This window comes from Gossypium arboreum, chromosome 10 (genome assembly GCF_025698485.1).
Source record: "Gossypium arboreum isolate Shixiya-1 chromosome 10, ASM2569848v2, whole genome shotgun sequence".
In the NCBI taxonomy this organism is placed as follows: Eukaryota; Viridiplantae; Streptophyta; class Magnoliopsida; order Malvales; family Malvaceae; genus Gossypium; species Gossypium arboreum.
In genome coordinates, this window is record NC_069079.1 from 27,314,080 (window position 1) to 27,331,079 (window position 17,000).

The 17,000-nt window shown below is 33.7% G+C and overlaps 1 non-coding gene across 1 annotated transcript; it reads left to right on the top strand.

The window, feature by feature from the left end:
- The first annotated feature begins 218 nt into the window (after positions 1-218).
- Positions 219-325, top strand: LOC128283156 (small nucleolar RNA R71). The gene has a single exon (XR_008273497.1). It is a non-coding gene; the product is annotated as a small nucleolar RNA R71 (small nucleolar RNA).
- Positions 326-17,000: the final 16,675 nt, after the last annotated feature.

Genomic DNA, 17,000 nt, shown 5'->3' on the forward strand with positions numbered 1-17,000 from the left:
AAGTGAGAGCATCAACTTCATGAACTCCAGCTACTCGTCTTCTTGAAACTGTTGGATTTGTTGGCCATTGATAGTTATTACTTGCGATCCTTTCGATGATCTCATAAGCCTCATTATAAGACTTAGACAAAATTGCACCATTCTCAGAAGCATCTGCCATCAATCTTGTATGTGCATTGAGGCCATTATAGAATGTCTCCAACTAGATACAGTGAGGAATCCCATGATGAGGACACTTACAAAGTAACTCCTTGAATTGCTCCTAAGCCTCATACAAAGACTCGTCATCCAATTATTGGAAAGTTGTGATCTCGTTCCTCAACTTAGTGTTCTTGGTAGGTGGGAAATACTTTACCAAAAAAATTTCTGCTAATTCTTGCCATGTAGATATGAAAGTTGGTGGCAATGAATTGAGCCATGCTCGTGCTCGATCTCGCAATGAGTACGGAAACAACTTTAACCTTAGTGCATCTTTAGTCACACCGGCTATCTTGAATGAATCACTCACCTCCATAAACAATCGAAAGTGGATATGTGGATCTTCATCACTGGTTTCAATTCGAATTGGGTTGCCTCAATATCTAGCCTTCTAATTCCTGGATTTAACTCATTGAAAAGTGGCACAGCATATTTTCTGATGCATCGATCCCTATCATCAGCAATGAGGATGGGATTTCGTACATGTTCGGCTTCATTACCTTGGTCTTGATTTTGATTTCCAAGGTCCATCTCGTTCTATCTTTGAGTTTTTCGTTCACGTCTTTTTGTCTAAAATTTTGCTCAATTTTAGGGTTAACTAGGAGTAAATCGATAATCCGATCTATGCTCATAAACACTTGAAAAGAAAATCACAAATTTAAAAAATAATTAGTTAGTAATGTTAGAAATAACCAAATTGAAAATAAATAATTTCACAAAAAATCACTATGGCAACAGTTGACAATCCCCAGCAACGGCGCCAAAAACTTGTAACCCTCGGGTTTGTGCAAGTGTACACAGTTGTTATCAAGTAATAAGTAAGCATTGGGTTATCGTCTCCACAAGGATTTTATTTGTGCTAACTCAATTAATTTGTAAAATTATATTAACAATTTGATAAATAAAAACAATATAATTAAGAAGTGATGATTAAAATATATTAAACTAAATGATTAAAATATATTAAACTAAAGGCAATGATCCCTGATGTGATTTATCCTAACATGCAACTATATGAATGAAATAGATTTTAGCAGAATTAACACAATAAGCAAAAATTATAACATAAATAAGCTAGGACAATTACTTTAATTAAACTCAAATTATTATCAACATGCTTATCAATATTCAGAAAAACATTCCATGGCAACTCGATCTTTCATGAGTTTGGAAACCACGTTAGGTCCTTTCGGAATCCTTTACTTAGTAAATATGCATTTTACTGATCCTTATTTATTAAGGGTTTCTTCGTATTCGTGCGAGGTAACAGGGACGTGTTAGGTTTGAAACAATTTAATCACACAAATCTAAAAAACTATGCAGATAACAGAGCCTTTTTAGGGTTGTTATGTAACCCACAATTTAATCGGGTTAAGATCTAAATTAAGCATGCACATTTCAATTATGTGTCCATTAGTCGTCACCTGGTTAGGATCGCTCAGCTAATTTAGGTGCATTTCAATCACGTATGAATTAAATAAATATTATTTAATCAAAATAGTCATCCTAGCTTAAATAAAATTCAGCTATCATTGTTGCAAACAAGAACAGTAAACACATAGCAAATATTCTTGAATTAAGTTAAAGAAAAGAAAATTTAACCCAAATCAAAGTGTCTGTCACCCAAGACTCTGACTGACGAGAGCTCATTCGTTCCTTCCTTTCGCTCATTTGCTAATGGCTCTCCGAGGTGGCCGACAAAGGCTCTTTAAAAGGCTAATTTGCTAAAAATCTCTATGCAAAGATGATGATAGGCATGAGGGGGAAAGAAAGCTAAGAGAGTTAAGAGAGGAGAGAATGATGAACGAGTGAGGGATGAATGAGGGATGAGGGATGATTAGAAAAGTGAGAAATGGGGTCTTATTTATAGGTGAGGCAAAGGAGCTGGTTTGCTAAAAATACGAGTGTCCATCTTTTGAAAATTCATCCAAGGGTGGCCGGCCATGATTTGTGGAAGTGTGGCTGATTTTTGTTTGATTTAAGTGCCACAACATCATCAGGATCAAGACTCGGTCAATTGCAAATCTCCGGGCAAATCGTCGATTTCTTCAACTCTTTAAAGAGCTTGTGTAATTAAACCAAATTTTGATTTATGAACATCCAAATGCAGCTGAATTTTGGGTTGACTTGGTCCTCCATTTGGATGGTTTTGTAATCAACATAAAGCTCTCAGACCTGTCTAGCAATAGTAGATAATTTAGAGGACCAAAGAATGTAATCTAACCACTTTAATTAATCAATTTAATTAATTAATTAAAACCCAATTTATTAATGAAACATATTAAAATAAATTATTAAATATAACTTTATATTTTATTATTTAATTTAATCATGCATGGCCCACTTTATAGCTTGAAAATATAATATGCTCAAATTAATATAAAAGAAGCCATTTTCTGCATGAAAACTATATAATAAAGCATAAAATCACATTTTAATAATTTCCATGTCCCAATTTCATATTTTCATATATTTCATTAATTTATTAAGCAATTACTTGGTTTTAACAATAAATTTAAGTAAAAAGGTGAGAATTTTATAGGAAAAAATCCTATATATTTTTCAGTTTACAAAGAGAAACCATAAACTAGAATGGTCATTTAGATAATAGTCCATTGGACACTGCAGACTAAAATGGTCCACCGCAGACAAACATGTTATACTCGAAAAGCAAGGTATCACAAACAAGGCGTATTACGAGAAAGTAATCCAAACTGCCTTTCAACCCAAGTGAAGGATGAAATGAGATTTAGCCCGCCAGAGTGGTGTGGGCCTTCATTTGTTAACCTGGCGAATGTGATGTCAACAAGTCTTTCAGGACCATAGTAAGGAAAGGAAGTCCGTCAAGGACTAGTCACATTTGGATTGTTCTCTAAGAAGGACATAACCAAAGGGTCCTTAGGATGAAAGTTTAGGAGGAACCATATTGGTAAATAACCACCAAAACTTGTAATTAAGGAGTAAACATAAAAGTTATGAGTAGATGGATATCCCGAACATGGGATGGATGCAAGTAGGAGTGTGTAGAAAGGACAGAGTCCACAGTTATAGCGAGACATATGAGAAACTACCAAAACTAGTTGAAGGGTGATTGGATTGACCAGGGGAAGACTGCTTAACGATCATCTGTCAATAGACATGTTCAAAAAATGAATAGAAGTCTGCCATTCCAGATTCAGACCCCAAAAGTTTAGGGAGTTAAATGTGCTTCGTTTTTTTTTCCATATATTACCCCTGCAAAACAGTGTTTTTTTTTTAGTATTGCAGTGAAGAAACTCACTAAGTTCTTTTGAACTTGAAGAATTTTGCTTGGCCTATGTTTGCAAGATCCATTGGTTGATCAAGGATCTTGAGGAGGGACCAAGCTAGACTGTGTTAAATCGGGAATCATTGTCAGTATGGTGTCATGCACATAGAGAGGGGTACCTTCAAAGGCTTCGCCTTGAGGTCGAATATATTGTAACTAAATAGTTTCCTTAGAATCTGAAATTTTGAGATAGTAAATTTTTATTTTAATAAGAATACTTATTAATAAGTTCTAAAGTTTGTCTTTAAATAGTTAAGTTTAAAATTTGTGGTTAGAACCAATCTGTTCATTTGTGACACTTCATACCTGGATTCGACGATCGGGTCGGATTTGGTAATGTATCTTACCATTACACCTAACACTTCTTGATAAAAAAGTTATTTATTAATACATTATAATTGACAGTATTCAAATTAAATTTTTATCTAATAAATTAGGAATTTTTAAGCTTTATTTATTTTCTAAAAGATGAAAGTTATTTTTTAGTAAAACATTATTTTTCATCAACCAATAAATTTTGTTTCAAATTTTTTCTCCAAACAAACTTAATATATGTTTTCTTTTTTTTTTTTCTGGAGTTACTTGTTCATTCAAATTGGACTGAATTTGAGATAGAGGTTGGCAATGTTCCGACCTTATAGTGTATTTATATATATATATCAACTGCTATACAAATAATTAGAATTTACACATTTACTTGAAGTGAAAAAGTATTTTTTGTTAAAATATAATTTTTTTGTTAAAAGTAATTATATTTAAAAAATTTAAATTAAAATTTTAAAATAATTCAAGTGAACAGTTTAGAATGTGAAGTTTGTAGAAGTTCAACTTATAATTATAAGTTATACAATTCTAAGTACAACTTCTTAGTTTTTGATATATTTTCTATGTTGGTCAGAAAAATCCTCTTAATATTCTAGTGTTAGATTAGTAATCAATTTTGATATTTTGGAATATGAATACAGACGAGAAGGAGAGGGTAAGCTCATTACATTAAAAAGGATATGGGAATTAATTCCCAATAAATAAGAAATAATTGATCGTGAGAGCCAAATGAATCAAAAGGTTCATATTTGGTTTGGGAAGGGATCATGAAATTTTTTAAATTAAAAAATTGAATGGAAAGATAATCTACTTTCATTAAGTGATTTATTAGATAATAAAAAGAGAGAATCTTGAATACTATTTGAATTTCAAAAGAACTACACAAGAGGAGCTATTGAATGGTTGGAAAAGGCCCAAGCCCACTTACAAAAAGTAGAAATGAAGGCAAATCAGTTTCGAGTGAATGGATACTCTGAGATAGAACGAAAAAAATTGAATTTGATTAATTCAACTTATAAAATTTTGGAACTATTAGAAAATTACAAAAATAAAGCTATTTATTTTGAGCAACAAAGAGTGATTAATCAAGTTTGACAATGGGATTTCCAACAAGCTTTACTAAGAGCTCTAGGAACTCTGAATAGTTCTTTAAACAACGAGTTACATTTATGCACCATTAACGCTAATATTAGATTGTTTGGGGTGATGAAAAAAATAATAAGTTAGCCCCTTTTTTTTACCTTTTACTTTATTGAATTAATCAAATTCAATTTTTCTTATTCCATCTAAGAGTATCCATTCACTCAGAACTGATCCGCTTCTATTTCTACTTACTATAAGCGGGTTCGGGCCTTTTTCAGCCGTTCAATACACCACGTGGAGTATAAAACACCCACCTATCCCTACACACCATATAGTGTCCATATGACACATATCAAAATTAATCACAGCCATGCTACCAGTATGATGGCGAAAAGTCGCCTCACAGAACACTTCCTCTATATATACATATTCCACCCTATACACAGATATAGATAATAGATAGACAGATATATCAGATATATCAGAAGTCACATGTCTCGCAGACTCAAATACAGATATTACATATGTTTATACAGAACAATTAGATATACATATTGTACTTTATAATACTCAAACCAATCTTTAATCCTTAATTAAACTGAATTAAAGAAATCGACTACAGTGAAACTCAAGCGTCCATCACTTACCCAACTTCTAGAACGATCCCAATACTACGATTCCACATGAGGAGAGTTCTGTTCCTCACGATTCACTGCTGCCAACAACCTAAAATTAATACTAACAAAAAAAAAACTACATCGATTTAGATTAGTTTTAAAAATTTACCCTATCTCGTGCAAAACCTCACTACCTCTACTTACCAAGCAGCACGAAGAGATCAAAAATTTGAAGCACCGCGATTTGAATGGAAAATTATGACAAAAATCAAGAGGAAAAAGAAAAAAAATTGATAGAAGGAAAATAAGAAACCGTCAGAAAGGGGGAAAAGTTTTGGGAAAAAATAAAATAATATAATTAAATCAAAATTTTAACAAATAATCCTAACTCCCCCCACTACCCCACTAACAACCCAACTAACTCAGAATTTCACTTCCACCGAACCTTTATCACACAACCAAAGCAAAAATTATCATTCCCGCTCACACAAGGGCTCGAACATGAGACCTTAGGCAAGCTAACACCTTACTACTTGAACCAGCAGGCTCATTCTAATATGAGTTTACCGAAGACAAAATATAATCCCAATCACCAAGGAATACGCTAGAATAAAAAATAGCATAGTTTCTAATAGTGGGACTTGAACCCAAGACCTCAAACACTAACCCAAGACCTCAAAACACAAACCCATATCACTTAACTACTGAAGCAGATACTTATTTATTTATCATAATTCACAAAAATAAAGTTAAACAAATCAGGGCATTACAAATGATATGTGATTGGTTCATGTTTATTGTCATTGGTTTACTGATACACTATTACTGTTACTCGTACCATTGTGTTTCTGATTGCATAACTAGTATGACTACTGTTACTAATAAACTGAATACATGTCATACATAGCCACTACTACTATTAATCTAAATACATGTATGTCTACTGTTTTTGTATTGTATTGTTACTAGCATGTCACACTGCATTGCATGGGGTGGGACGATTGAAAAGAGGAAGTATTGGTAGTTTATCTGCAAACACTGGTGGTTTATCCACAAATCTACTATCAGCTTTTATCTGTAAACTTGTTGTATATTCACAACCTCCTGATAGAGTTTTAACCTACAAACACAAGTGGTTTATCCACAAATTTAATGTCAACTTTTATTTGCAAACCCATTGTGCATTCTCAACCTACTGACAGTGTATTAACTTGCAACAACAATGGTTCATCCACAAGCTCGAGTGTCCAGGTTAAAAGAGTTCTAGGGAATTCTTACTGTGGAGTTTAGAGGTGGGGTAGGACTTTTTTTCTGTTAAAATTAAATTGTATTGCATTGACGTTCATAAGCATGCACGAATGAACTGTAAAAATCCTATTATATTGTATGATTGTTACTGCAGTGAAAATTGTTATAATGTATGCTTTGTAATGCTCTACACCAGTTTACATGTGATAGAACTGAGACTGAGCTTCCTAGCTCACTCTACTTTTAATTCCATCTCTATAGATAACCCACCAGGTTAGGATGCTGACATGACTCAAATTCTTTTTTTTATAATATTTTAGAGTTATAATTAGATATTTTATTATTCAGAGATTGTAATGTTTTATTTTAGAACTGTGACATGAGGCTTAAGATTTAGGGGGTTTATAGCATGCATGAAATTTATTTGATGTTAGGATGTTAAAATGTGCACTATAATTAGCTATGCATGAAATATGGCTTTTTTTTTTACTAGAACTAGGTTTCTTATCACTTTTTCGTTGCTAAAAAATAACTAAAAATCCAACTTCAAGAAATTTTGGATCGTGGTTTTATTAGTCCCAGTGTTTCTCCGAAGGGAGCTTCGGTCCTATTTTTTGAAAAGAAAGATGGCTCTCTAAGGCTTTGCATAGACTATTAATAGTTGAATAAAATGATTGTTAAGAATAAATACCCCTACCTCGGACAAAGGACCTATTTGATTAATTTTTAGGTGCAATAATGTTTTCTAAGACAGATTTAAGGTATAGGTACTATCAATTAAAGGTAAATGAGGCGAATGTGCCTAAAATCGTATTTAGAACTCGATATGGCCACTATGAATTCCTTGTAATGTCTTTAATTTAAACCAATGTTTCAACCGCCTTTATGGACTTAATAAACCAAGTGCTCCAACCCTTCCTTGATCAATTCGTCGTTATATTCATCAATGACATCTTAGCCTATTCAAGAACCGAAACCGAACATGATGAACACCTTAGAAAGGTTCTGCAAAAATTCTGAGAAAAAAATTGTATACCAAACTAAGTAAGTACGAGTACTGGCTTAAGGAGGTTATGTTTCTATGACATGTGGTATCCATAGAAGGTATCCAATTAGATTCGAAGAAGATAGAGGCCATCCTAGAATGGAAACAACCTAAAAATGTTTCTGAAATCCAAAGTTTCCTTAGTTGAGTTGGGTACTGTTGTAGATTTGTTGAAGGGTTCTCTTTAATAGTCGTACCCCTAACCAAGTTATTAAGGAAGAATGTTTTGTTTAAGTGGATGGATGATCTACAAGCGAGCTTTGAAAAGCTAAAGGTTGTGTTAACTAAAGCTCACGTGTTACTTCAACCCAAATTGGGAAAAGAGTATGTGGTGTATAGCGATGAGTCCTACATTGGCCTTGAATTTGTGTTGATGCAAGATGAAAAAATAGTTGCCTATGCGTCAAGGCAGATGAAACAACATAGTACAACTAGTCGACTCATGATCTAGAGTTGGCAGCAGTGGTATTTGCACTGAAAATTCAGAGGCACTACTTGTATGGTGAGAACGGATATGTCTATACTGACCATAAAAGTCTCAATTACCTTCTCACCTAGAAAGAATTGAACTTAAGGCAACGGAGCTGGACAAAACTATTAATGGATTATGATTGTGTAATTAAATATCACCTCAGAAAAGCCAATGTAATGGCAGACACCCCAAGTAAGAAGTAGATGACCGATTTAAAAGCAGTGTTTGCTAGGTTAAGTCTAATAGATGATTGAGCTTGCTAGCCGAGCTACAAGTGAAACCCACCTTATCCAATGAAATCAAGGCCAAACAACCCTTAGATGTGTCTTTGTTGCTGCAAATTAAGTAAGTAGAGGACAGCAAAGCTAAAAACTTTGGGTTTAATAACGATGGTATTATGTGCTTCCGAGAAAGGTATTGTGTGCCAAATAACAAGGGACTAAAACATATCATATTTTGGGAAGCGCATGCTAGCCCTTATGTCATGCATCTCGGAGGGAATAAGATGTACCGATATGTAAAGGAATTGTACTAGTGGCCTAGATAGAAACGAGACGTGACAAAATTTGTAGCTAAGTGCCTAAATGTGTCAGCAAGTGAAAGCTAAACACCAATTTCCTTCCGGCTTACTTTAGCTAATCAAAATACCTTAGTGGAAGTGGGAGCGAATAATGATGGACTTTGTTAGTGGGTTACCCTTAACACCCAGTAAGAAAGATTCAATTTGGGTGATATTAGACTGATTAATTAAGTCAACTCATTTCTTACTTGCTCACATGACCTATTCTTTACAAAAGCTGATTAAGTTGTATATTTCAGAAATTGTAAGACTTCATGGAGTGCTAGTATCAATCAAATCAAATCGAGATCCTTGTTTTACATCTCAATTTCAAAAAAAGCTTTACGAGGCACTGGGTACTCATTTGGATTTTTGAACTATCTTCCATCTGCAAACTGATAAACAATTCGAATGAGTTATTCAAGTATTGGAAGATATGCTAAGAGGTTGCATCATTGAATTCTGAGGTAGTTGGGAGGACCATTTGCCTCTACCATAATTCGCCTAGAACAATAGCTTCTAATCAAGTATAGAAATGGAACCCTATAAAGCCTTGTATGATCGAAAGTGTCAAACACCACTGTGTTGGACCGAACTAGGAGAAAGGAAAGCTTTAGTTCTAGAAATGGTACAAGAATCTGAGGGGAAAATTAAATTGATTCAGGATAGACTGAAAGAGACTTTAGATAGACAGAATTCATATGTGGACCTAAAAAGAAAAGACATTGAATATAGTGTCAGAGATCAAGTTTTTATAAAAGTGTCTCCTTGACAGAAGGTGTTGAGATTCAAAAGAAAGAGCAAGTTAAACCCTAGGTTAATTGGACCTTATAGAATTCTTAAAAGATTTGGTCCAGTAGCGTATCAATTAGAATTGCCTCTAGAACGAGATTGTATTCATGATGTATTCCACGTCTCCATGTTGAGACGCTATCGATCCAACCATTCCCATATCATTCTTATAGAAGAGATTGAGGGGAGACTGGATTTATCCTTTGAGGAAGAACCCGTACAAATCCTAGATCGTGAGGTAAAGGTTCTGAGAAGGAAACAAATCCCTCTTGTGAATGTTCTATGGCGGAACCATGGCATGGAGAAGGCCAGTTAAGAATTGGAAGAAACATTTCATCAAATAATATCCGCATTTGTTTGAACTAGGTAAATTTTGACTGAATTTCTTAAAGGAGAGGAGAGTTTCCACACCTTAAAATATAGGGTGTTAATTGAAATAAATAACTAAAGAATTGAGTAGGCTTGATGGTTAAGTAGTTAGTGCACTCATTAGAGATCCTAAGTTTAAGCCACTCCTCTTCCATTTTTTCTTCTTTAATTTTTAGCAAACTATGGTAAGAAACCATACTAAAATAAATAATATTTAGAGTAAAAACTAAACAAGAAATAGGCTTAGGTCTAATGGTTAACACCCCACACGTCTCCCTTGCATAACTGAGTTCTTGCCTCTCCATCCCAAATTCTATTTTATTTTTGGTAGCAAGGGTAAATTACCATGCAGCCCTCTAAATGTTTCAAAACCCTAGGCATTTATCCCTTTTCCTAATTACAATTGAATTATAGCTTCCTTTTCCAAACTAAACTAAATTTTTGCTTTCCTTTTCCCTATTTCTTCCCTTTTTTTTATTTTTCATCTTTTTCTTTGTAAAATATTTCCTCTTCACTGTGGAAATTATTTTTGCTCCCCAAATCAAATTCAATTCTCGTTTGAATTATTTTTCTACTAGTCGTCGATTTTGCCATTGAAAGCATCCATTTCTTTTCATCCAAGATTAGTAAGTACGTCTCATTTCAATGATCAAATCTCGTAATTCCTGTAGCAGTAATGAACAACATAAATCTTTGTTTGATCAGTTTTTTTTTTCATATTCTTGCCTAAATCTTGTCAATCTTGAAAGAAAAATCATTAACTCGTGTATAAATATAGTTTGAATTACTCGTTTAGGTGGATCGAATCAGATTTAATCGCGAGGAACGCCAATCAGGTTTCCGGTGAAAGGTGTGTTCTTTTACAAGTGAATCAAGGCAAATCATCTCTAGGAATAGGGCCACACGATCTCCCACACGTGTGTGTAGACCACACGGGTGGAACACATGATCCCTCACACGGCCATGTACCTTGGAAACTCTAGCCTAGTTCGAATCTCACACAGCCATGAACCCCCCACACGACTGTGTCCTTCTTGTTGGCTAAAATTGCAATTGACATATGGCCATAGTTTGTAACATGGCCTGACCACACAACCGTGGAACCCCTCCACATAGCCTGGTCACATGGCCATATGACCCTCAATTGAGAATTGTGCCTAGAATTTTTTGAATTGATCAGTTTAGTCCTCAATAGTCCCAAAACCATTTTTAGTGTCATACCTCATTCAATTGAGTCCTTGATATTATGAATAATGTTGGAATCCATGATCTGATTGTCTAAATTGTTACTGTACATGCATGATATGCGATTGGTTCATGTTTACTATCATTGGTTTACTGATAAACTATTACTATTACTTGTACCATTGTGCTTCCGATTGCATGATCAACATGACTACTATTACTAATAAACCAAATACATGTCATACATGGCCACTACTATTGTTAATCTGAATACATGCTAAGCATGTCTACTGTTTTTGTATGGTACTGTTACTAGCATGTCACACTACATTGCATGGGGTGAGACAATTGAGAAGAAGAAGTATTAGTAGTTTATTTGCAAACACTGGTGATTTATCCAAAAATTTACTAGTAGCTTTTATCTGCAAACCCATTGTACATTCACAACCTATTGGCAACGTATTAACCTACAAACACAAGTGGTTATCCACAAATTTACTGGCAGCTTTTATCTGCAAACCCATTGCGCATTCACAACCTATTGGTAGTATATTAACCTACAACATTAATGGTTTATCCACAAGTCAGAGTGTCTGGGTTAAAAGAGTTCTGCGGAACTCTTACTGTGGAGTGTAGCGGTGGGGTAGGACCTTTTTTTCTGTTAAACTGAAATTGCATTACATTGACACTCATAAGCATGCACGAATGAACTGTCAAAATCCTATTATATTGTATAATTTTTACTGCACTAAAAACTGTTATAATGTATGCTTGGTAATGTTCTGCACTGGTTTACATTTAATAGAACTCACACTGAGCTTCCCAGCTCACTACCATTTAATTACATCTTTATAGATAATGCACCAGGTTAGGACGCGGGCATGACATCCGAAGGGACACGGCTTAGATTTTTTTTTCTTTTTTTATTATTATAACATTTTAGAGTTATAATTTGATATTTTATTATTCAGATGCTGTAATGTTTTAGTTTAGAATTGTGGTATGAGACTTAAGATTTGGGTTTTTTATTGCATGCAAGACATTTTATTTGATGTTAGGATGTTGAAATATGCATTATAATTAGCTATGCACGAAATATGATTTTTACTAGAACTAGGTTAATTATCACTTTTCTGCTGCTAAATTATAACTAAAATTTTTAGTAATATATAAACTACGAATTAGCTAAGTTTTCAAAAATAACCACCATTACATAGGAAAGTTAATCTAAAGTGGTTTTTGACAATTTATGGTTTTATTTCTAAAAATAGATTAAGTTTTCTTGTATAATAAACAAGTGTTTTAATGTGACTGTTCTAAAACTCCAATACTTTACTAAGACATTGTAACACCCCAAACTCGGCCTAGACATTATGGCCAAATCTGGGAGTGTTACGGGGAAGGGTTTTAAATCACATCTTTTAAGTTAAAATGTATCATATTATTTGTTTACCAAACTAAGTCTTAATATTCGGAAGACACTTGTGTTTATAATCTTATTTAAAACCATTATAAGTTATCAATAATTTGCAGCTAAAGTTTAAAAATCGTTTTATTCAAAACCCAAACTCGTGTTTCTAAAAAACCGTTTCCGTAAAGTGTTTTTGTCAGACGTTGCGGGAAAGAAAGCAAAACAAAATCCAAATCTAATATTTAAAACCATATAGTCCAGAGAGTCCCAAAAATTACAAACTCTCAAGAAAAACCAGAATTTAAAATAAAATCGTTATTACTAATAAAAATAGTTTTCCGAAGAGTGGTCACCACTGAGCCTTTGTCGCACCAACCCGCCTATGCCTAAGGCTTAATTGAATAGAACAGACAAATAAATACGAGTTTTTGTAAACTCGGTGTGTAACCCAACAGAGATAATCATGCAACTATACATAGAATTCTCATATGTAGAATAGATACAGACACGAACTTAAGTCCTTAATAGAAATAGATGCCAAAATCAGATAATCAGATCAGATATACAGAATCCTACCCCTATTATCTACACACCATCTCTGACCATCCCATCACACCATATGGGGTATAAAACACCCACCCGACACTACACATGATATAGAGTCTATACGACATATAATAGAATATTATGCAGCCAAGCTGCCAGAATATAGGCGAAAGGTCGCCTTACAAATCACTTCCTCCACAAATACGAATCCTACCCCAATACAGATACATAATATAGATCACAGATAAAACAAAATTAACATATCTCGCATGCTCATATACAAATATCATACATACTTATACAATCAATCAAACAGATATATAAGATCTAACTCAAATCAATCTATCAGAATTCGAACCTATAGAGGTTTTCATACGGCGTAGCACACACCCGCGTCTATGGCCCTGCCCCTCACACGGCCATGACACGCCCGTGTCTTAACCTTTGTGAAAAAACCTGGACATTTTGTTTCTAACGTCAGCAATTCTTAAGGGTCACATGGCTAAGGCACACGCCCGTGTGCTAGGCCGTGTCCTTCACACGACTGAGACACACAGTTGTGTCTCTACCCGTGTGCATACTGACTTGCAATTTTTACGTACAGGGGACACTCAGCCGAACATCACGCCCGTAAGGCTGACCGTGTGTCACACACGGCCTAGACACACACCCGTGTGTCTACCCATATGGACAATATAGGGCTATCTATCAAGCCCTTTTGCCACCCTGAAACACAATATAACAACAACCATAATCAAATCCTATATACATTACATATATTTAACCATGCCAACAATTTCACATTCATGAAAGATTAACTTACATTCACATAATAACTTTCAATATTAGCTATCTTTCCATGGCCTTATACAAAATGAATCAAAAGCTAAAGTAAGCCAACACATTTGGCCAATTAACAATGATACAAAACTCAAAAGTCAGGGTCTTATACATGCCATAATCAAAATAAAATATCTAACTATACCAAGTGCTTCGGTTGATAGTGTGACTGGTTTCTCCGACATAGAGATGATCTTTAAACTACTATGGCAACACTATAAGAAAATGGAAAGAAATAGGGTAAGCATGAAGCTTAGTAAGTTGCATGAAAATAAATATAACATTACTATTCATCATCATGCTTGTAACACTAAAATAGGCATAAGCACAACTTACTTGTCACTATCCAACACAATTCACATAGCATATACTAAGCTCACATCTCATGTATTTCATTTAGGTACCTATATCACTCATAACATGGTTATACTTTTCTTGTTTAACTTAAACTGTAACTCTCACTGTTGAACCATTCGGAATGCTATCAGATATTCACTATGCCTCAAACATAGGGTGTAACAGCTCGATTTTAGGCCTAGTCGAAACAGTAGTTTCGGGACCGCAAATCTGACAAAGAAAATTTTATTTTTATTATATTTTTATGGTCTACGATTTCACGGAATAATTTCATGAAGATTTCATTCGAAAATTTTGACGTTCGAGCACTTAATTTAGTCAAAAGGACTAAATTGTACAAAGTGCAAAAGTTGAGTTCTACATGCTAGAGGTGTCCAATTGTTATGAAATTTTAAATTTAGGGTCCTTGAATGGTAATTAGACCATTGGTTAATTTCTGGACAAAAATAGACATGAAATGGGTGTAATAAAATATTTTTAAGTTAGGGGTATGTTGGTAAACTAATAATTAAAAGAATTAAAAACCCCAAATAGCCAAAATTTAGCCATCTTCTCCATGTATCAGCTGAATGTATCATAAAATTCATAGCTATGGTTTGGTTCAAGCTTCCAAGCTCAATAGTAAGTGCTCCTAAGTCCCGTTTTTAAAGTTCTTTACATTTTTGAAATCCCGGTAACTTGTTCTACTTATTTCTACCATTAAATTCAGCTAAGGTTCATGGCTAAAAATTTACCCATGAATAATATGCATGTGTTTTGATGTATAATGGTAGAAAATGAAGGTTGGGTGTTAGATAAACATCAATTACTAATTGATTTTTGGTAAAAATACATAAATGGGCATAAAAGGACCATTTTGAAAAATGGTGTAAAAGTGTGTTTTTATGAGATTTGTGGGCTGTTTTTAGCATATAAGTATTCGATTAGGCCTAAAATATAAGAAAATGTGATAAAAATCAGTTTACGATATTTGGGGCAAAAGTGTAAATATGTGAAGTTTTAGGGTAAAAATGTAATTTTTTCAAAATATGATTTTGGGTAAATTTGAATAATTTGAGTTCTAATTAGGCTATATTTGAAATGTTAGATCAAGGAAAATTGAGATATGGACTAAAATCGGGAAATACTAAGTTGTGAACAAACGGTAAAAATGGTCGTTTTCGTGTTCGAGGTAAGTTTGTATGATAATAATAATGCAATGTTATTTTTGAATTATATTTCTTACAATTATTGCATATATTGTATGATTTAATATATTGGAAAAGTTGATGGAATGGTGTTTATGATGTGGAAATATGACATGAAAGAATATTACATGAAATGCAAGAAAATGATGATACATGACAAGTGATATATGAAATATGTGATATATGTTATGTAAATTCTTAAAAGTTGATTTGATATTTGATTTGTGTCTTATTATACTATGAATGGACAATTGGTACTATGGATAGTGAGATCGACACTTCAAGTAAGTTCGTACATAAATAATCTATCGATTCTTTTTATGTTATTATATTTTGATATCATATGAAATGTGGCTGCCTATCAAATGGTTATTTGATGTAAATTATGAATTTAAATTGATTACGAAAAATTTAGTAAAATGTTGAAAAGTGAGGAATTTCCCGGTTGAACCTTCAGAATAGAAACGATACAAATGAGCTATTGTGAGGTCACGCGTGTAGTACTAACTGCAGGCTACTATGTGTACCAGATAATTGGTCGCATGTGTAGTACTAAGTGCAGGCTACTATGCGTACCCGAAAACTGTGATCACGTGTGTAGTACTAAGTGTAGGCTACTACGTGTATTAGATGGTGAGGTCACGTGTGTAGTACTAAGTGCAGGCTACTACGTGTACTAGATTGTTGGTTACGTGTGTAGTACTAAGTGCAGGCTACTACGCGTACCAGATAGCTTTGGCTACAAGTGTGGAAATGGGAAAATGTGCAGGCAATTGTGTATCTGTTATTATTCCGATGAGTTTAATGGGAAATCGATTAAGTGAAAATACATGTGAAAGTGATTATGTGATGAACAAGTGAAAGTATATGTTTATTTGAATTTATGAGCAATATGCTCGATATTTAAGCGAACCTCGGTAAAATGGAATGGATTAAGTGAAATTGTGTAAAAGTGAACTTTAGTAGTAAAACAGTGTTGGACAGCAGCAGTGCATGAATTTGAAAATTCACCAAAAATTGTGGAAGTTGAATTAAATTTCAAATAAAATATGGAATTAAATTTTATGATATTTTCACATAAAAGAAACAAGGGAAGCAAAAGAATTCCATATTATATGATATTTGAATTATTGTGAGACAGTGTCTGAATGAATACGAGATCCCCTATTCTGACTTGGACAAATTGTTAACAATTCTAGAAAATAATTATGGGGTATAATTTATATGCCTAGAATCTTGGATGAGTCTACTTTTAATAGAAACAAACAAGAACATCATCCGAGTTCTGTACTATGTGATAATTAATTTTTAGTAAAGAGAGGTTGGAACTGTCAGACAGTGAAATAGGGGAAAATTTAACGAATAAAATTTACTAATTGGCTAAGTCAAAAATTCTGAAATTTTTATGGTAAGAAGCTATATGAGTCTAGTTTCTGGGAAAATTAATAGAACTTAATTTG